Source organism: Mustela lutreola, chromosome 10 (assembly GCF_030435805.1).
Source record: "Mustela lutreola isolate mMusLut2 chromosome 10, mMusLut2.pri, whole genome shotgun sequence".
Lineage (NCBI taxonomy): Eukaryota > Metazoa > Chordata > Mammalia > Carnivora > Mustelidae > Mustela > Mustela lutreola.
In genome coordinates this window covers 91,143,582-91,165,527 of record NC_081299.1, presented here as the reverse complement: position 1 = coordinate 91,165,527, position 21,946 = coordinate 91,143,582, and the positions used below count along the sequence as shown (strand labels likewise).

The 21,946-nt window shown below is 36.4% G+C and overlaps 1 long non-coding RNA gene across 1 annotated transcript in view; it reads left to right on the top strand.

Annotated features, from left to right (window-relative positions):
* LOC131809701 (uncharacterized) overlaps nucleotides 1-21,946 on the top strand; it is a 172,001-nt gene that overhangs the window by 81,681 nt on the left and 68,374 nt on the right. Inside the window, exon 3 of the long non-coding RNA XR_009345263.1 lies at nucleotides 9,967-10,020. This is a non-coding gene — a long non-coding RNA (uncharacterized LOC131809701). The remainder of the gene's footprint in view (nucleotides 1-9,966; nucleotides 10,021-21,946) is intronic.

Here is a 21,946-nt window from a genome sequence, read left to right as displayed (position 1 = left end):
GAAGAAATATTAAAAAAATACTAAAAAAATTAACTTTGAAAGACTGAAGAATCATGGGGGAAAGAAAGCATGGATTCTATGTGATGTATTCCTGTAGTGCTGGAGTTTTGCAGTTATTGATCAGTAAAATTGGTCTTGGCTGGATTTTCTTGTTGATCTTTTGGGGGAGGAGCCTGTTACAATGATTCTCAAGTTTTTGCCCAAGGCAGAATCGTAGCACCCTTGCCAGGGGCCAGGCTAAGTAATCTGCTTCTATAGCTTTTGTTCCCTGAATGCTTTCTGTTCAGCTTTGGAGGACAGGAATGAAGATGGTGGCCTCCCAATATCTGGCACTGGGGTTGAGAACGTGGGGCCACCCTCTTCAGTGAACCTTGGAGAAAAGCAGTCAATCACACCTATCTCCCTGGTCTTTGGCCACACTCTGTGTTCACCTGTCCTATGACCAAGTGTTTCCATCTCTAGTGCATGGCCCCATTTAGAGTCTCTGAACCCAGCAGATTCCTGCAGTGTGCTCTGGTACCCCTCCCAGAGGAGGAAGGTGAGTCTCCCAGATCTGTTACTTATTGTGTCCCTGCTTAAAGAGTAGTGGCACAATTGTGCCCCAGATCACAGTATATGGCAACCCGAGCTGAGAGCCTACTCCTCAGCTCCTTCTTTGTAGCTGGTTTCCCCACTCTAATACTGGGAGCTCTGCTGCATTCAGGTACCCTCAGTCTTTCTGTAACCTGAAAGTCCTTCCTGAGACCACACTGTCACAGGGAGTGTTCCATCTCCCCCCCCCCCCCCTGCTTAGCCTCTGGAACAAAGTACCTCAGCAGAGCAGACTTCTAAAATTTATGATTTTGTGCTCCACTGCTTTATCACTAGCTTGTAGATGGCTGATGGAGGCTTCCTCCCCTCGACAGTCTATCTTCTTGTATATTACCTCAGATTCACTTCTTTGCATGTCCTACCTTCCAGAAAGTGGTTGGTTTTTAATTTTTTATAGAGTTGCTGCTATTCTTTTCTTCAGTCTCCTGTTGAGTTTGTAGGTGTTCAGAATGGTTTGATAACTATCTAGTTGAATTCCTGGGACCTGATGATATCTTGGTTTCCTACTCCTCCACCATCTTGGAATCCATCTCCCCCAGTTCTTTTACTTTAAAGGAGGGATGTGAAGAGAAAAAAAAAATGTGAAACGTTGTGTGGAATACTCTAAATGAAATCGGAAATTGATTTAAACTCTGAATTAGCAAAACAATATTAACTTCAATGGCAAAACCAAAATCGGAGCAAGGAGAAAAGACATTCTCACCTCTAAAAAAAGGAAATGAGCTTATATGAAACAACATATACTGTAATGCCTAACTTGAAGATACTTTTGGAACCGCTCTTATAAATACAATCAAGAAAAATGAGAAATGAAAGGTGTTCTATGTCTGGAATATTTTTTATAAAACAAAGGTCAATGTTATTAAGGAATTGCTGCTTTGTGTATTTTGAAATTTCATTTTAAGACTAATAGCTGAAAGGAGGAGGATAACATCATCAAGATTGTGACTTAGATTGTTCCTGGTTACTGACTTCAGTCCCCCTAATACAAAGACCAACTGCCACTATGCATAGGCAGGATACCACGGTGAAACTGGAGTCCAGGAAGGAGGCTGTAGCACTCCCCTGGACCACAGGGACTGATCAGAACTGCATTTGAAAGGTTAGAGAAGTGGTTTCACTTTAATAATATCAACCCTCTCTGGGAGGGAAGGCACAGTGCCTTACCAGGAGAGCCTCCCTGGCCCTCCAGTTTCTCCAATGGGAAAAAGAGGACCCAAGGGGGACATCCAATTTCCCCAGCATCATGAGATGCTTCCCAGGTGGCTGACTTGGGTCATCCCTCAAAGAGATCATGAGATCATGGGGAGAATCTGTGGAGTTCAAGTACTGAGGTTAAGATAGAGACAGATAAGGGTGGTAGGGGCTTAAAGCAACCAGCATTTACATTTTGACAGACTTCGTTCCTGCTTGCAGTGGCATCTGAGCAGAGAACTTGGCTGGCCACTTTGTAGATTAACCAACTCAAAACAGTGACCCTGTCAGGCCTAGAAGCTTGGTTGGCAGTTCAGCTTGATTTTGTTTGCCAGCCACAGGGCTGCATTAGCTGTGAAGCACATATTCTGGCCTTGCCTGAGCAGGGGAGGACATATACAGTTCTACTGCTGAGCACAGCATCCAGACCCACTGCTTCAGGAATAGTGGCTACAACACCCTAAAGCTGCAGAAGGTATATTATGGCTCTGCCTGGCAGGGATCCAAGCCAGCAGCCCTGCCCAGCTGTTGAGTATAGCCTCTTGCTTCACATAACCAGGGAGGCTTAAGCTTCCTGATAAGCTTTAGAGTCCAGCCTATGGTAACCACCCAGCTGCAAGCTTAGCCTATAACCCCACTCAGTAGTAAAGGAGAGGATATGGCCTTAATGGATGGCCAAATAGCCTATGTCCTCACCCAAGCAGGAAGCTCACCCGATGACCTTACTGAATCACAGACCATAGCTCGTAGCCTTACCTGACTGAGAAGTAAAGACAGTGACCCTACCCAGCTGCAGAGCATGGTCACCAATTTCACCCAACCATGAGCTATAGTTAGAGGCACCACCTGACCAGAGAGCCCAGCCAGGAACCTCTCCCAACAGTGGAGCTGAATTCTGAAGCCCAGCCTGTAGTGCTGTGCAACTCTGGTTGGGCAGATAATTAGGGCAGTCTGCTGCCCTAATTGCAGAGCACAGACTGAGCTCCTATCTGACCATGAAGTCCAGCCTCAGCCCTGCCTAAATGGTGAGTCCAACTGGTGAGAACATCCAGGTTGGGAGGACAGCCTGAGCCCTACCTGAAAAGGAAGGATTGCAGAGCATAGCCTCAAATCCTATATCATTGCAAAATTTTCAAAATTTCACCAGTGGCAATGCCCAATGGAGAGTATAGCCTGCAACTCTACCCAACCAGAGGTGACTGCAGAGCCCAGAGAATGCACTATCTAAACATGGAAAACAACCAGCAGCCTCGCCCAACTAGGTGGTGCACATAGCAGCACTACTTGAACAGAGTCCAGTGAGAAGTCCAGCTCAACCAGTGACAAACTCCACCCCATCAAGAGCAGGAGGTTCTGGCCTCATCTAACTAGAGAACCCAGTGGCAAAGTCCATCTGCTCACAGATGTTACCAACTGACCAAGTACCCTAAGCTGAGCTGGGTGGTGAAGGTCTTTCCATGATGAAACAAAACATGCAGAATCTGAACAACGAGACTGTTTATTCAAATTCAGATGGCAATACAAAGTGGTAAGGATCACAAGGAATCAGACAAATATGACACTATCAATGGAAACTAATACAGGTCCCATAATTGACCTAAAATGTGATAATTGAACTAACAAAATCTTTAGAATAATCCTCTTATGGAAATTCAGTGAACTACAAGAATATACAGACAACTAAATGAAATTGGGTTAAAGGATTCATGAACAAAATGAAAAGTTTAACAAAGAAAAAAGAAATCATCAGGCAAACTAAGTTGAAATACCAAAGCTGAAGAATACACTGACTAAACTGAAAAATTCAGAAGAAAACTTCAATAGTGGATTTCAAAAAAGCAGAAGAAAAATCAATCCAATTTCTATTGAAAATTATGCAATTAGGGGTCAAAAGGGAAAAAAAAAAGAATGAAACATTGTAAAGAGAGCCTATAGAATTTATGGGACATCAGCAAAATAAAATGAATTTATGCATAATAGAATCCTGGAAGGAGAAGGAGAAAGGGGAAATTAATCTATTTCATTATTGAAAATTAAGTTTTCTATGGAAAAACTCTGAGACTTAGGAAGAGAAATGCACATCCAGATTCATGAGGCTCACGTCATCCCCAAAAGTTTCAATCCTAAAAGGGCTAAACTGAGGCACATTATAATTAAATTGTCAAAAGTCAAATAAAAAGAGAAAAATTGAAAGCAGTAGTAGAAAAACAGCTGATCACATACATGGGCCCACCCAATCTATCATCAGCAGACACTTTATAGGCCTGGGAGGGTGAGATGATTTATTCAAAATATTGTAAGAAAAAAAATCCTATCAACCAGGAATGCTATATCCAGCAAATTTGTCCTTCAGAAATGAAAGAAAGAAGAGTACTTTCCCAGACAAATAAAACTGAGGGAGTTTGTTACCATCAGACTTGCCAAATAAGAAATATTGAACAGTGTTTTACTAGTTAAATTGAAGTGATGCTAATTAACATTGGAAAAACATTAATGTATAAAACTTACCAGTAAAGGTAAATATAGAGTTAAATCAGATTCTCTAACATGCTAATGGTGGTGTGTAAATCACATACAACTAGTTTAAAAGTTAAAAAAAAAGTAGAAATAACTATAACTGCAATAATTTATTATTGTATGCACAATATACAAAAAATATAAATTATAGCCACAATAGCCTACAATGTGATGGGAGGGAATGAAGTAAATGTATATAATTTCTGTATGCTACAGAAGTTAAATTGTTATGAAGATAAAAATGGGATGTTATGACTATAGGATATATAGGATATATAGGATATATAGGATATATGATATATATGATATATAGGATATATGGTAACCACAAAAGAAAAACCTGTAGTAGATATACAAAAGTTAGGACAAGACAGTCAAGTCAAAGCATAACAAGACAAAAAGTTCTCATTTCACAAAGGAAAAGAGCAAGAAAGGAAGAAACTGGTAAAGGATCTACAAAGCAGTTTAAAACAACACAATGGCAATAGTAAATTGTTATCCACCCATAATTACTTTAAATATAAACAGATTAAATCTCTAATTAAAAGACAATGAATGGAAGAATGGAGGAAAAAACAAACTCTAAGGATATACTGTCTATAAATAATTCACTTTAGCTTTAAGGATGCACACAGGCTTAGAGCAAAAGAGGTGGAGAAAATAGTTTAAAGTCAATAGTAACCAAAAGAAAGCGGGGTTAATAAATACTTGTATCAGACAAAATAGATTTTAAGCTTGAAATGTCACAAATGACAAAGAATTTCACTGTATAATGAAAAAGAGATCAATTCTTCAAGAAGATATTATAATTATAAATATTTATGCTCCTAATATCAGAGTACCTAAACATATAAAGCAAATGCTAACATAGCTAAAAGGAGAAATAAACATTAATACAATAATAGTTGGTGACCTTAATAACACACTGTCAACAAGGATGGATCATGCAGACAGAGAATTGATAAGAAAAAAATTGATAAGAAAAAAATGGATTTGAACAATGCTGTAGACCCAATAGACCTTACAGACATTTGTAGAACATTCCATCCAACAGCGGCAGATTACAATGCTTTCAAGGAGAGTTGGAATATTTTTTAGGATAGATCATGTGTTAGGATACACACACACACCCTAAAAACTCAATACATTCAATAAGATAGAGATTATACCAAGTATATTTTTTGAACATAATGGTTTGAAAATGGAAAACAGAGAGAAAGATGGAATATTCCTGAATAGGTGGAAATTAAAAAACATACCCTGAATAACCAGTAGATCAAAGAAGAAATGAAAAAAGCAACAAAAATTAACTGAAGGCAAATGAACATGGAAACATAACATACGAAAACAAAAGCAATAGGCAAAAAGAGTTCTAAGAGGAAAGTATAGCTATAAATGTATATATTTAAAAAAGAAAGGGAAAAGTGTCAAGTAAACAATTTAACATTACACCTCAAGGGGCTAGAAGAAAAATAATCTAAGCACAATTTTAACAGAAGGAAGGAAATAATGAGCAGAGCAGAAATAAATAAAGAGGGGCACCTGGGTGGCTCAGTGGGTTAAAGCCTCTGCCTTCAGCTCAGGTCATGATCCCAGGGTCCTGGGATCTAGCCCCACATCGTGCTCTCTGCTCAGCAGGGAACCTGCTTCCTCCTCTCTCTCTGCCTGCCTCTCTGCCTACTTGTGATTTCTCTCTCTCTGTCAAATAAATAAAATCTAAAAAAAAAAAAAAAAAAAAAAGAAAGAAAGAAAGAAAGAAAATAGGAAAACAATAGAAAATAATAACAAAAGCAAAGGTTGATTCTTTGAAAAGATAAACAAAATTAACAATCCTTTAGCTAGACTACCCAACAAAAAAGAGAGAGGATTCAGATATATAAGATTATAAATGAAAGAAGAGGCATTACAACTGATACCACATAAATACAAAGGATCACTAGAGACTAATATGAGAAATTCTACACCACAAATTGGACAGCCTAGAATAAACGGATAAATTTCTAGAAACATACAATGTACCTGGACTACATTATGAAAAAAATAATACATCTGAACAAACTAATAGTGAGTAAGGAGATAGGTACTATATGGTGACTACATTTAATAATCATATATTATATACCTGCAAGTTGCTAGAATAGTAAATTTTTAAAGTTCTTACCAAAAGTATAACCGAGATGTAACCTTATTGTAGTAATTATTTCACATTTATGCATATCAAATCATCTTGTACATCTTAAACTTACTCAATGTTATGTCAGTTATATCTAAATAAAGTTGGAAAAAATAATGTATTTAAATTTTAAATATTTCTGGTAGTATCTTCCAATTGCTAAATAATTTTTAAAATTAATATTATCTTAATTTAAGGTTCTCAAATGTCTACATGGTAGAGTTCATTTTTACATGTTATTGAATTATATAATCTTATCATAACATATTGCTTTATAATAATAATAAAAGCCATGTATTTATTATTATAGTTTCTTGACACAGAAAATTGAAAATTTTAGTATAATTCTATCACAGAAAAATGATTTACTTATAATAGTCACTCATTATTATTTAAAGACAAAAATAACATTTTACAAAAAATACAGAATAATTTAAGGTTTTTGTGAGACATACCATGAATTATTATTTCTAGTTCCTGAATCCTGAAGATTAATATCACTTACATACTTGGATACCTTATTAGAGTGTGGCCTCTTCTTCCTATGATAATGTATTTTTTATTCACGGAATGGCCTGAACTTATAAATTTATACCTATTTTTGCGGGTAACTTTTTGACGGTAGAATATTCTGGCACAACACACACACACACACACACACACACACACACACACACACCCCTTCCCTGGAAGATGAAAGAACATGTATTGTGAAAAATTGAGCTCTGAATTTCCATTTCTCAATTAAGTTGGTGGTGAAAATGTAATTTACACAAGTATTTGCTGACATTTTCCACCCAATGTGTGTGATATCATTGACAATAAGACCCTATATGAACCAGAAATACTAGTATTTACTTCAAATATTAGTATTAGTGATTATTACTCTGCCTTGAAAAGGAATGGAATTTGGATACGTTCAATAACATGGACAAACTCTTAAGCATATTATCTAAGTGACATAAGCCAGATACAAAAGACAAATGTTGTGTGATTCCACTTATATGAGTACTTAGAATAGGCAAATTCATAGTGATAAAGAGCAGAATAGAACGTATCAGGGGCCCACAGGTGGGAAAATGGGAGTTAGTGTTTAATGGGCACAGAATTCGTGTTTAGGGTGATGAAAAACTACTGGATAGTAGTTATGTTTGCAGAACATTTTGAATGTACTTAATGTCACTAAATCATACATCTAAAAGTCATTAAAGTGGTAAATTCTATGTTGCACACATTATGCCACAATAAAAATAACCTCCCAAATTAGTATTTGTTTACAAACACTGGGCCAAAATATGCTTTAATACATATAGCTACAAAAGGTTCACTTATGTACATAATCACTTTGTGAAGCATGAGTTTTCATCTAGATCACATGATTTTTGTAAATTATTTCTGCTGTGGATATTGAAGATTTCCTGTGTACGTATGAAGTGTGCAGTGGTAACTGTTCACACATTGCTTTCACAGTAGAATTTCATTCACATTTAAACATACACATATTATCACCTCTATAGTAGAAGCAGCTCACATACATTTACGTCAGTCATCAAATTGCAAATTGAAAAATTAGTTACGTTTTGGAAATGGTTTGATTTCCTCTAAATCCAATTCACAGAATTTAAGTAATTTGTTTTGGAAATTCATTATATTGAAAGTGAAATATTATTTTGAACATCTTTGTTAATTTATTTGTAAAGGTGAACACTGAAGATGTATTTGCTGTCATGGAGATAAGATGATTATAAATTTTGTGTAGCATAATGTATGGTAAAAAAATGGTTTCTTAGTGAATTAAGAAATTTATGGAGGAAGGGGCACCTGGGTGGCTCAGTGGGTTAAAGCCTCTGCCTTTGGCTCAGGTCATGGTCCCAGGGTCCTGGGATCGAGCCCTACATCGGACTCTCTGCTCAGCAGGGAGCCTGCTTCCTCCTCTCTCTCTGCCTACTTGTGATCTCTGTCTGTCAATTAAATAAATAAAATCTTAAAAAAAATAAAAAAAGAAATTTATGGAGGAGACATGTACAGGAAATTTGTTATGGTACATTCATAATTTATAATTCAAATAAGCTATAGTATTCTGTTCTTTGAAATATAAAACTATAATGATCAAAATTTACAAATATTCTATACATACACAAAGAACTGAACTATGAAATTTTTTTGAAAGAGCTTGTATTGAACACACATATTATCATGGCAATATACATTTTCTCTTCTTATGACATGTCACAAACTCAATTTTAGATATGTTTGAGCTTCAATTGAATGATTTTGTAAATCATTCTAATTGTCCTAGGGTTATATTGTTTTTTTTTTTTTTTTAGTAGCCAAGTTTCCTAATATTTCATGTTGTTAAAAAAATTAGAAATATTTAATCACTGTGTCAGAATGGAATTTCAACTTTTGAAACTTTGAAGGTAACTGCAATTACTGAAGACAAGAATGAAAACAGGAAGTCATAGAAATTTATTCTCATAAAGGAAACAATTGAGCAAATTAAATGATAAGAATGTAAATGTACACTAATTAGCTCTAAAATTCTACAATTATATTATAGAATATTTCATTTGGTAGAAAGAATCTTTTGATGAGCTTCTGGTTTTTATTTGTATATATTTATTTTCTGTATCACAATAAACAGAAATTGAGAGGATCAATGATATTAGAGAATCCAAATTTGGTGAAACATTCAAAAGAATAATAAAAAGTATGAACTTACTGACAAGTTAAAACTGTAATTCTATTTGTTGAACATTGCTATTTTGAATGGAGGCAAAAAATATTTAAGATGAATTATTTCCACTTCAATATGAAAAAATAAAATTGAGACTAGTTGGATTTAGCAGAATTTATACTGAACAGACCATATTCCTCAGTGCTGTATATAGAATATTTTCTCAAATGCTATGTTCTACATAGAACAGTCAATTAGAGGTATCAAGAATTTAAAATATATTGGGCAAAAGCCATAATTTTGAGGATGATTCTAGGTGATATTATGAAAAAAAATTTCACTTGGCTTTAAGTACACAAATATATGTTATTTAGCTTTTTAAGAAATAAGTTCATTTTATAACTATTTTTCTACAGAACTATGTTTTAGGCCTATAAGCATAAATGAAACCAATTTTAGTGAATATTTCATAAGTCATGACTTCAGTTATTTTGATGTCCTTTTCATTCTCAAAAGTATGCCAGTTTGAACAAAAAATTGATTTGGACAAAATGATTAAGCACGTAATAATAATATAATTGCTATTTTAGTTAAACAGAAATGAAACCTGGGGAGGTTAAGTAATCCTCTGAAAGTCACACAGTTAACAAGTGCCAAAGTGATATTGAAAAACAATTTTTAAAAATGTAATTCCAGCTATCACCTATTGGGCATCTCCTATGGGCTGAGGAGTATATCTGGTGTATGACATGCACTCTATTTCTCAAGAGAAGCCACAAAATAGCTTATAATTATTTTTATTCTTGCTTTACAGACAAGGAAATTGAGGCTTTTTGAAATAAGATAAAGTGCCCAAGATCAACATCTGGTAAGTGAAAAATTGGATTTCTTTCTTCTTTCTGACCTCATATCTCTTACCCATTTCTTTTTTTATCTTCCCCTTGATATATATTTATCAAGATATAATTTTTCCTTCCCCTTGATATATATTTATCAGGATATAATTGACATTTAATATTGTGGAATTTTAAGTTGCATGATGTGATGATTTGATATATGTACATAATGCAAAATGTTTACCACCATGAAGTTAGTTGACACATTCTGTACCTCACATAATTGCCATCTTGTTGTTATTCACACCCATTCTTTTTTTTTTTATTAAATTGATTTATTTTTTTTTCAGAAAAACAGTATTCATTATTTTTTCACCACACCCAGTGCTCCATGCAATCTGTGCCCTCTATAATACCCACCACCTGGTACCCCAAGCTCCCATCGCCCTGCCACTTCAAACCCCTCAGATTGTTTTTCAGAGTCCATAGTCTCTCGTGATTCACCTCCCCTTCTAATTTACCCCAACTCCCTTCTCCTCTCTAACACCCCTTGTCCTCCATGCTATTTGTTATGCTCCACAAGTAAGTGAAACCATAGGATACTTGACTCTCTCTGCTTGACTTATTTCACTCAGCATAATCTCTTCCAGTCCCATCCATGTTGCTACAAAAGTTGGGTGTTCATCCTTTCTGATGGAGGCATAATATTACATAGTGTATATGGACCACATCTTCCTTATCCATTCATCCATTGAAGGGCATCTTGGCTCTTTCCATAGTTTGGCGACCGTGGCCATTGCTGCTATAGACATTGGGGTACAGATGGCCCTTCTTTTCACTCCATCTGTATTTTTGGGGTAAATACCCAGGAGTGCAATTGCAGGGTCATAGGGAAGCTCTATTTTTAATTTCTTGAGGAATCTCCACACTGTTCTCCAAAGAGGCTGCACCAACTTGCATTCCCACCAACAGTGGAAGAGGGCTCCGCTTTCTCCACATCCTCTCCAACACATGTTGTTTCCTGTTTTGTTAATTTTGGCCATTCTAACTGGTGTAAGGTGATATCTCAATGTGGTTTTAATTTGAATCTCCCTAAGGACTAGTGACGATGAACATTTTTTCATGTGTCTGATAGCCATTTGTATGTCTTGATTGGAGAAGTGTCTGTTCATAACTTCTGCCCATTTTTTGATATGTTTGCCTGTTTCGTGTGTGTTGAGTTTGAGGAGTTCATTATAGATCCTGGATATCAACCTTTTGTCTGTACTGTCATTTGCAAATAACTTCTCCCATTCCGTGGGTTGCCTCTTTGTTTTTTTGACTGTTTCCTTTGCTGTGCAGAAGCTTTTGATTTTGATGAAGTCCCAAAAGTTTATTTTGGCTTTTGTTTCCTTTGCCTTTGGAGACATATCTTGAAAGAAGTTGCTGTGGCTGATATAGAAGAGATTACTGCCTATGTTCTCCTCTAGGAGTCTGATGGATTCCTGTCTCATGTTGAGGTCTTTTATCCACTTTGAGTTTATCTTTGTGTACAGTGTAAGAGAATGGTCGAGTTTCATTCTTCTACATATAGCTGCCCAGTTTTCTAAGCACCATTTATTGAAGAGACTGTCTTTTTTGCACTGTATATTTTTTCCTGTTTTGTCAAAGATTATTTGACCTTAGAGTTGAGGGTCCATATCTGGGCTCTCTACTCTGTTCCACTGATCTAAGTGTCTGTTTTTATGCCAGTACCATGCTGTCTTGGTGATGACAGCTTTGTAGTAAAGCTTGAAATCAGGTAACGTGATGCCCCCCATTTTATTTTTGTTTTTCAACATTTCCTTAGCAATTCGGGGTCTCTTCTGATTCCATACAAATTTTTGGATTATTTGCTCCAGCTCTTTGAAGAATACCGGTGGAATTTTGATCGGAATGGCATTAAAAGTATAGATTGCTCTGGCAGTATAGACATTTTAACAATGTTTATTCTTCCAATCCAAGAGCATGGAATGGTCTTCCATCTTTTTGTGTATTCTTCAATTTCTTTCATGAGTGTTCTGTAGTTCCTCAAGTACAGATCCATTCTTAATGGAAGTTTTAAAAAATTCTTAGGAAAACCTGAGATATGCAGAAAAAGAACCATAATTATTACCTTAAAAATAAAGGAAACAAGATTACCTAATCAGAAAGGACAAAGGCTGGTGAACATGGTAGAGCCTCCCCTGGTACCTGTGGCTTCACTTCCTGTGGTTGCAGTCACTCACAATCAATGGGGTCCTTAGGATGAATGGTCAGCAGGTCAGTAGTTGTCTAATGCTATGTCATGGTGCCTTCATCATTCACTTCTCTTCATCTCACCTTGTAGGCAATTTATCATCTCAGATCATCAGAAGAACAAGGGTAGGTATAATACAAAAATATTTTGAGAGATTAGACCACCTTCACACAGCTTTTTATTTACAGTACATAGTGATACTTGTTCTATTTTAATATCATTACCATTAATCTCTTACTCTGCTAATTAGGCACAGTAAGTTTAATTAAGTTAAACTTTATCATAGGTATGTCTATATAGGAAAAAGCAGAGCACATTGGGTTTGATAGTATCTGCAGTTTCAGGCATCCACTGAGGGTCCCAGAACGTATCCCCCCAGGATAAGAGGAGACTACTATATTGCCAGTATGTAAAGAAAATGGGTTCTAAGTAGATAAACCCGAGTTAACATTCCAGTTCTACAACCTACCAGCTGAGCAATCTTGAAGCTCATTTTCATGATCCATGAGCTTCAGTCTATAAACAAAATGGCAAAAATAATGTCTATCTTAAAGAGTGGTTTGACAATAAAATAGAGTTTAGAGAATATAGTAAAGTAGCACTTTAAAAAATCTAGAATAGTGCTTCTACCATTGCTAGTATTGAGTAAATGTTATCTATCACTATTATTGTTTATATTAACAATAAGGCAAAGCAGTAGTTCTTTGAGAAATGGCTTGATGTGAGTCTGCTTGCTAATACTACAGCAACCTGCCTGAGTCACTATATGAATAGGACTTAGCTGCCTATATGTTTAAATTTAGAAAATAGCTGGCAAAATAAATTTGTGGGTTACCTGATGAATGGATAGGTATGTGGAAGACAGCATTTTTTTAAAAAGATTTATTTATTTATTTGAGAGGGGGGAGATGGACCCAGGGAGAAGGGGCAGACCCCCCTCTGAGCATGGAGCCAAGCACGGGGTTTAATCCCAGGACTGAGTTCTTGACCTGAGTCAAAATCAAAAGTTGGCTGCTTAACCGACTGAGGCACCCAGGCACCCTGAAGACAGTTTTAATAGGCCAAATCAGTTACAACTTTTATCATATTCCTCTCCTAAAAATTAGGGGGGTTCCTCCCATAGCACGTTATCTGATTTTAATGAGTCCATGGAACCAGGAAATCAAGATGATGTAGTTTATCCCTAGATGGAATCATTTTAAACATTTCATTCTGTTGCCAAGGTTATTTATCATTGTCCTTGGTGGGAGGGGTGGGGGTGAATTTGGTAATAGAATTTTATTACTGGCATCAAAGTTAATGTTTCTTGTGATTGTCTTTCAAGGGACTAAATGACAAAGTTGTTTTTCTGCCCTAATACTCAGTTTAAAATTTATTTTTTTTAAAGATTTATTTCTTTATTTGAGAGAGAGAGCTGCATGAGCAGTGGGGAGGGGCAGAGGGAGAGGGAAGGAATCTCAAGCAGATTCCCTGCTGAGCATGGAGCCTGACATGGGACTTGATCTCACAATCCTGAGTCCACGATCTGAGCTAAAATCAAGAGTCTGACACTTAACTGACCAAGCCACCCAGGCACCCCTAAAATTTATTCCTGAGGCAGTGTTATACAACTACGTTCTTGATGCAGTTTAATACATGGTAGGGAACACTTGGCATGACAAGATCTACCATCTTACAGAAATGTGAATTTTACTAATCTCATGGGTTTCTAAGCCTCAGTTGCATTATTTGCTAACAGAAATTATGTTTGGGATTCCAAATGCAATAATACAAAATAGAGACACTGTGAACTGGAGAACTTTCAAGGTAGTTATGCCATGCCACACCTTGTGTAAATTTGAATATTATATGAGACACAAATACTAAATGTTTTATATTTCTATTACACACAAGCAATATTATATGCACTATCATTACAAAGATTAAATGATTTAATCTGATTAACTAATAATAAGCTTTTATTCAATTGGTTCAGGAACTCATGTATATTGAACCACACAGTATTGTTACAGTGGTAAATAAAATAGAAAATGTCCCTGATTCATGGTGTTTATCATCTACTAGAAAAGTTGGACATAAACACTCACATAATTATATAATTAAATGTTGTGATAACTTCTATGAAGTAAATTAACTGGCTCCGAAAAGACAGAATAACAGCTGGGGAGTGGGAGCTAAGTTATATTGGAGAGGTGGTGGGTATAATATTTGAACTGAATATTAATAAATGAGTTGATATTAGCCAAGTGAAGACTGTAAATGGATGGGTGAGGAGAAGTGAAGGAGTTGTCTAAGCAGAGAAGATAATGTGTAAAACCTGAGGCAGGTGAAAGGTTGGTGTTCTCTAGGAACTTTTTCAGAATTGGTTCATTGAAGTCGCTGTGTGGAAATATAAGATGGAGTTTGAAGATCTGTACAGAGGCCAAGTCCTGCAGATCTTTGGGGACCATGTTAAAGAGACTGGATTTAAGTGAAATAGGAAGCAAAATCATTGAAAGGGGTAGTGGAGGGAACTTGTTCATATTGGAAAAGTTGTCTTTCAATGATCCTTAGGCATTTAAATGGTGAGTCAAGTAGTCAATTGGATATGAATCTGTCATTTTGGGGATTAGGATTGGCAGTATCAATTTGGGCATCATTAGCACAGATAATATTTTTAAAATCATGAGACTGAATGAGACCACTTAGATAGAGAGTCTAAGAAAAGAACCCAAGGAACTTAACATTGAGATGTTGAAATAAAAGAGTTAACTAACTGTCAAAGGAGACTGAGAAAGAATTGCCAAAGTTGTAGGAGGAACTGTGGTGTCAAAGAGTCAATGAAGCCCATGGTTTTGAGAAATGGTGGCCCCTTGGGTCAATTCTTAGAAATCCATTATGGAGGTCAGTGTCAACTTCACAAGAGTGAGTTAGACAGAGTATTGCAGGTAGATGACATATTTGAGTGAGTTGAAAGGTGAACAGAAGGTTCAGAAATAAAGCCAAGACCAGAAGAATGTTTTTTAAAACATTTGGATACAAACAGAAAGAGAAATATAGAGCAGTAACTGTGAGAGTATGAGATGCTTAAAAAAACAAAAAACCAAAACCAAAACCAAAAACAAAAACCTAAACAACTTTTTTAAAGATCCAAAACAGTAGAAAACACTTACGTGTTAATGAAATAATCCAATTGGAGGGGTGGTTTAAGATGAAGGGGAGGGAAAGACCAACCAAAGAAGTAAATTCATTGAGAGGGCAAGAGATCCTAGGAAACAGAATTGAAGAACAAAGACTCTATTGGAAGAGGTTAATGATCATAAAAATGTGGTGATCCAAATTTATTCAGCTGTATAAGTCTCTTCATTGATGCCCAGCTTCAAAGATACAGCCTAGAGGCAGGTAATTGGGTTTATCCCATGTGGAGTTTTGCCAGAGCAGTTCATGAGACCGAGAGGGACCAACAATGGCAATTTACAAGGGAGTGCTTTTAGCTAGTTGAGCTTGGGACTTTTGATAATAGACTGATGCAGACTTTTGTATTTGTAGCAGTAAGCAGCATGTGGCCTAACTACTTTTGAGATGTGCCCTGCGATGTATATTCAGTGTGAAGTTAATACTTGTTTCTTTATTGCTACTTCTGAAATATGTCTGGGTATGAACATTTAAATAGCTAAAATGTAGTGCCAATTTTTCTCATTGGCATTCTTCTCTTCAGTAAAGTAAATAAGGTGTAAGAATAAGCATTTTTATGGATCTCTATAAAACTATTTTCATTTTGAATTCTAAAAATGGGTCTTGTAAACATCTTTTAAAAATGTTATTCCAAGTTGGTCTTCATGCAAAGATTTAATTTACTGCTGAGACTGAGGGCATGGTGGCTGTTAAGAACAACTATAGGATCAGAGGTTAAGGGCAATCACTTTGAGGCAGCCTCTTTCACTTTGAACACACTTCTAAAAGCATTGCTTCCAGAAACTTCCTTGTCACTGGATCTCACAAAGGTTTAGTTAGCCTACTGGGTGAAAGACGTTATAAATTAATTTTAAGAAATTTAAAAATATGTAGCATAGACATTTTCACAATATTTATTCTTCCAATCCAGGAGCATGGAACATTTTTCCATTTCGTTATGTCTTCCTCAATTTCTTTCATGAGTACTTTATAATTTTCTGAGTATAGATTCTGTGTCTCTTTGGTTAGGTTTATTCCTAGGTATCTTATGGTTTTGGATGCAATTGTAAATGGGATTGACTCCTTAATTTCTCTTTCTTCTGTCTTGCTGTTGGTGTAGAGAAATGCAACTGATTTCTGTGCATTGATTTTATATCCTGACACTTTACTGAATTCCTGTATAAGTTCTAGCATTTTTGGAGTGGAGTCTTTTGGGTTTTCCACATATAGTATCATCTGCGAAGAGTGATAATTTGACTTCTTCTTTGCCAATTTGGATGCCTTTAATTTCCTTTTGTTGTCTGATTGCTGAGGCCAGGACCTCTAGTACTATGTTGAATAGCAGTGGTGATAATGGACATCCCTGCCGTGTTCCTGACCTTAGCGGAAAATGCAATTCCTATCAAAGTACCATCCATCTTTTTCAAAGAAATGGAACAAATAATGCTAAAATTTATATGGAACCAGAAAAGACCTCGAATAGCCAAAGGGATATTGAAAAAGAAAGCCAACATTGGTGACACCACAATTCCGGACTTCAAGCTCTATTACAAAGCTGTCATCATCAAGACAGCATGGTACTGGCACAAAAACAGACACATAGATCAATGGAACAGAATAGAGAGCCTAGAAATAGACCCCCAACTCTATGGTCAACTAATCTTCGACAAAGCAGGAAAGAATGTCCAATGGAAAAAAGACAGCCTCTTCAATGAATGGTGCTGGGAAAATTAGACAGCCACATGCAGAAAAATGAAATTGGACCATTTCCTTACACCACACACAAAAATAGACTCAAAATGGATGAAAGGAATCCATCAAAATCCTTGAGGAGAACACAGGCAGCAACCTCTTCGACCTCTGCCACAGCAACATCTTCCTAGGAACAACGCAAAAGGCAAGGGAAGCAAGGGAAAAAATGAACTATTGGGATTTCATCAAGATCAAAAGCTTTTGCACAGCAAAGGAAACAGTTAACAAAATCAAAAGACAACTGACAGAATGGGAGAAGATATTTGCAAACGACATATCAGATAAAGGACTAGTGTCCAGAATCTATAAAGAACTTAGCAAACTCAACACCCAAAGAACAAATAATCCAATCAAGAAATGGGCAGAGGACATGAACAGACATTCTGCAAAGAAGACATCTAGATGGCCAACAGACACATGAAAAAGTGCTCCATATCACTCGGCATCAGGGAAATACAAATCAAAACCACAATGAGATATCACCTCACACCAGTCAGAATGGCTAAAATCAACAAGTCAGGAAATGACAGATGCTGGCAAGGATGCGGAGAAAGGGGAACCCTCCTACACTGTTGGTGGGAATGCAAGCTGGTGCAACCACTCTGGAAAACAGCATGGAGGTTCCTCAAAATGTTGAAAATAGAACTGCCCTATGACCTAGCAATTGCACTACTGGATATTTACCCTAAAGATACAAACGTAGTGATCCAAAGGGGCACGTGCACCTGAATGTTTATAGCAGCAATGTCTACAATAGCCAAACTATGGAAAGAACCTAGATGTCCATCAACAGATGAATGGATCAAGAAGATGTGGTATATATACACAATGGAATACTATGCAGCCATCAAAAGAAATGAAATCTTGCCATTTGCGACAACATGGTTGGAGCTAGAGCGTATCATGCTTAGCGAAATAAGTCAAGCAGAGAAAGACAACTATCATATGATCTCCCTGATATGAGGAAGTGGTGATGCAACATGGGGGCTTAAGTGGGTAGGAGAAGAATAAATGAAACAAGATGGGATTGGGAAGGAGACAAACCATAAGTGACTCTTAATCTCACAAAACAAACTGAGGGTTGCTGGGGGGAGGGGGTTTGGGAGAAGGGGGTGGGATTATGGACATTGGGGAGGGTATGTGCTTTGGTGAGTGCTGTGACGTGTGTAAACCTGGCGATTCACAGACCTGTACCCCGGGGATAAAAATAAATGTTTATAAAAAAAAAAAAGAAATTTAAAAATATGAGTCTAAATAAGAATATAATTTAGAGTGCACACATGGTTGTTATCATTTTTGGATAAGATTTCCCTGCTTACAATCTACTCTCTCAAGAAGTACATTCAATAGATGTTTTTAAAGATGTACTACCTAATTACCCTCCTACTCTCACATTCTTCCTGTGAGGCTCCTTCCTTTCTGTCTGTGAAAATCCATCCAGCAGATACCTCCTCTCCCATCTAAGCCCCGACTGTGAGCTCTGTCTCGGCCACAATTACCTCCTCGTCCTTTGAGGTGATAGCGTTCAGTGGTGGCAGTAAGGACACATTTACAACAGACCAGGCCTCCTCATGCAACTAGCATTTCTAAATGTCAGTTTTTTAATGGTGTGATTTCGTGTTTTTATCCTTCTGCCCATTATAATGAAAATTTAAAAAGAAGTAATTTTCTGTGATTGCTCTAAGTAAGATTAAGATAATTCTTTTCCATAAATAAATAATCAAACATTCATTAAAAATAAGCATGTTATCAGTGGAAATCAGCAAGCAGTTTAATATTTATTTATGCACATACATATGTTTCCATTTTAACTTCCTCCATTCTCTCCCTTCAGCACCACCGCACCAACCAGTGGCTTCGTTCACTTTTGGAAATGTGTAACAGCTATTCTTAAATTCTAGGAGAGGTACTTGATAATTATTGAATAAATAAGTAACACTGTATATTGTACCCATACATTATCTCATGTAATTCTCACAATACTCCCTGAGAAATTGGGATATTATCATCACACGAAGATAGGAAGAGTTTAGGGGATTGAGTAACCAGCCTAAAAGGACGGAGTGAGTAAGTAGTAAGGGCAGTAACTGAGCCCAGGACTGCACATTTGGATTTCTGTGTTCCTTTTATTATCTGCACTGCCCTTCCAAATGCTGTGTGGTAGGAGCTGGGACAAATCATATGACTGGACTTGGATACAGTGGGAAGACCGTAGATGAGAGTTGTGGTATGTAGCACATGCTTTCTTTTTTCTTTTTTTTAATTAAATTTATTTATTTTCAGCATAACAGTATTCATTATTTTTGCACCACACCCAGTGCTCCATGCAATCTGTGCCCTCTATAATACCCACTACCTGGTACCCCAACCTCCCACCCCCCCCACCACTTCATTCCCCTCAGATTGTTTTTCAGAGTCTGTAGTCTCTCATGGTTCACCTCCCCTTCCAATTTCCCCCAACTCCCTTCTCCTCTCCAACTCCCCATGTCCTCCATGATATTTGTTATGCTCCACAAGTAAGTGAAACCATATGATAATTGACTCTCTCTGCTTGACTTATTTCACTCAGCATAATTTTTTCCAGTCCCATCCATGTTGCTACTAAAGTTGGGTATTCATCCTTTCTGATGGAGGCATAATACTCCATAGTGTATATGGACCACATTTTCCTTATCCATTCATCCGTTGAAGGGCAGAAAGATTCCCTTCTTTTTTTTTTTTTTTTTTTTGAAAGAACTTTTTGGAGGAACAAGCCCATGATTTAAACTTTTGGGGATAGCCTTGCTTTGTCTGTCACTCATTTTATGGGATCTTATGAGGTTTTAAGAGCATAATATCTTTAATAACATATGAAGAAAGCATGCCATGATGAAAGGCAATTATGATATAGCAATTTAGCCCTACATTAATAACCCTCAACTGTAAATGTTACACTGTTTATAAGATTGTTTATTGCACCAGACAAAGTATTTATGCTTGTCATATAAACATGTGTGATGTACATAGGTAGTAACACTGATAGTATTAATAAAAATCTTAATAGGCTTCATGATTAGAATAAAATGATATTTTGATCCAAATCCCTAATTAGAACAGTACATTTACCAACTGTTCTCATGGGAAATGGAGCCAAAATTCATCATTTAAAGTAATACCTAATTAATCCTTTTTCATAACAGATGTCAACCTTATTTTCAAATCTTTTGTAGACAGTGAGTCGCTGTATGAATCTTTTAATTGTGTATCTTGGGTTATTTATTTTTTTAACCCTGTAATATATGATTAAATAAAGAGATATAAGTAATCAGTTAACCTTTGGTTAGCTTTTGAATCTGTTTAGCTACTATAGTAGAGCTATGGAATGTTGAACACAACAAACATACTTATGATTCCACCAGAATCCATTTTAAATAAAATGTCATAGTAAATCTGTCAGTCACAGTATAGTGGAGAAACCCTGGGCTAGGAGCTAGGAGACCAGCATTCTATTGTGACCCAGCCATAGATTATTCCATGAACTCAAGCAATTTATCCCATGTTTTGGACTTCAGATATTGCAACTGTTTGATGAGGCCACTGGACTATGTAACCTTTAGGGTTCCTTCCAGGGCAAAAATTCATTACCTTTAAAAAACTATTCTGTTTTTATAATTCACATTCCATTTTAATTTACTTTGTACATATGTATATAGGTATACATATGAGAATATGTATATGTGTATATACACTTCCATACACACTTCTATCTTTATCTTTATTTATACTTAGTACTCTGTTCCATTCTGTAGTACCTTTTGAGGAAGGAAAGGAGCAAGATAATGACAGCTGATAAAGTTACTTATACTTTTATACCTATATTATCTATTATAGGTAAAAAGGGAGCCACTTATTCAGTGGAAGATTTCAGTGTATTCCTCTGGGAAGCATAATATTACATTTTGAATGCTTTCTTTATTGACTGGTCAGGAAAAATAATTATGACAAGAATTTAGGATATGTAACTTTAATTCCTATCAATGCTTCCTTTCTCAAAATATGCATATTCATATTCCAGTAACTGATTACCAAAGATGACGAAATTACAATCTGAAGAACAGAATAAATATGGAATAGAATGTGTTTAAAATGGTATCAGTCCATGCTGTGTCAATTACGGGCATCAGCTTGTAAAGAGGAATTTAGGTTTCACTATTGTTGAAGATTTGAACTGTGTGATTTATATTTAGATGAAGTCTACAAAAAATTTAACCTGTGAGATTCTGTTGCCTTTGCATTGTCTCTGTAACATTTAACAAAATCCATGAATATGCTAGCTTTTATAATGCCAAATGGGTAATAATAGCTAAGAATTGTTTACATTTATTAAGAGCCTGCACTATCCAAGGCAATCTTTTATGCACATTGCCACCTTTGGCTCACATCACCTTCAAAACAATCCTGTGAAGTGGACCCTTTTATTAACTGCCTTGTAGATGAGAAAACTAAAGCTTGCAGGTAATAAGTATCTCGGCCAAGACCACTCAACAGAAGTAGTGGGGACCTAGGATTTCAATTCAGACAATCCAGATCCTTATAATACTTGGTGACAACAAATCCAACCAGCTAACCAACAATAATACAGATCACTCCTAAGTGTGTTTATCTTTAGCCTAGATCTAGGCTTGTGTATGTCTACCTTCCTACCAGACATATCCACTAGAAAGTCTGAATCCCCTCCACCCCCCCCCCCCCCACAGAGTCACTGAGCTTTTACTCTGTGCACCAAACTTGCTCAATCTCCAGGGATTTTCCTCCTT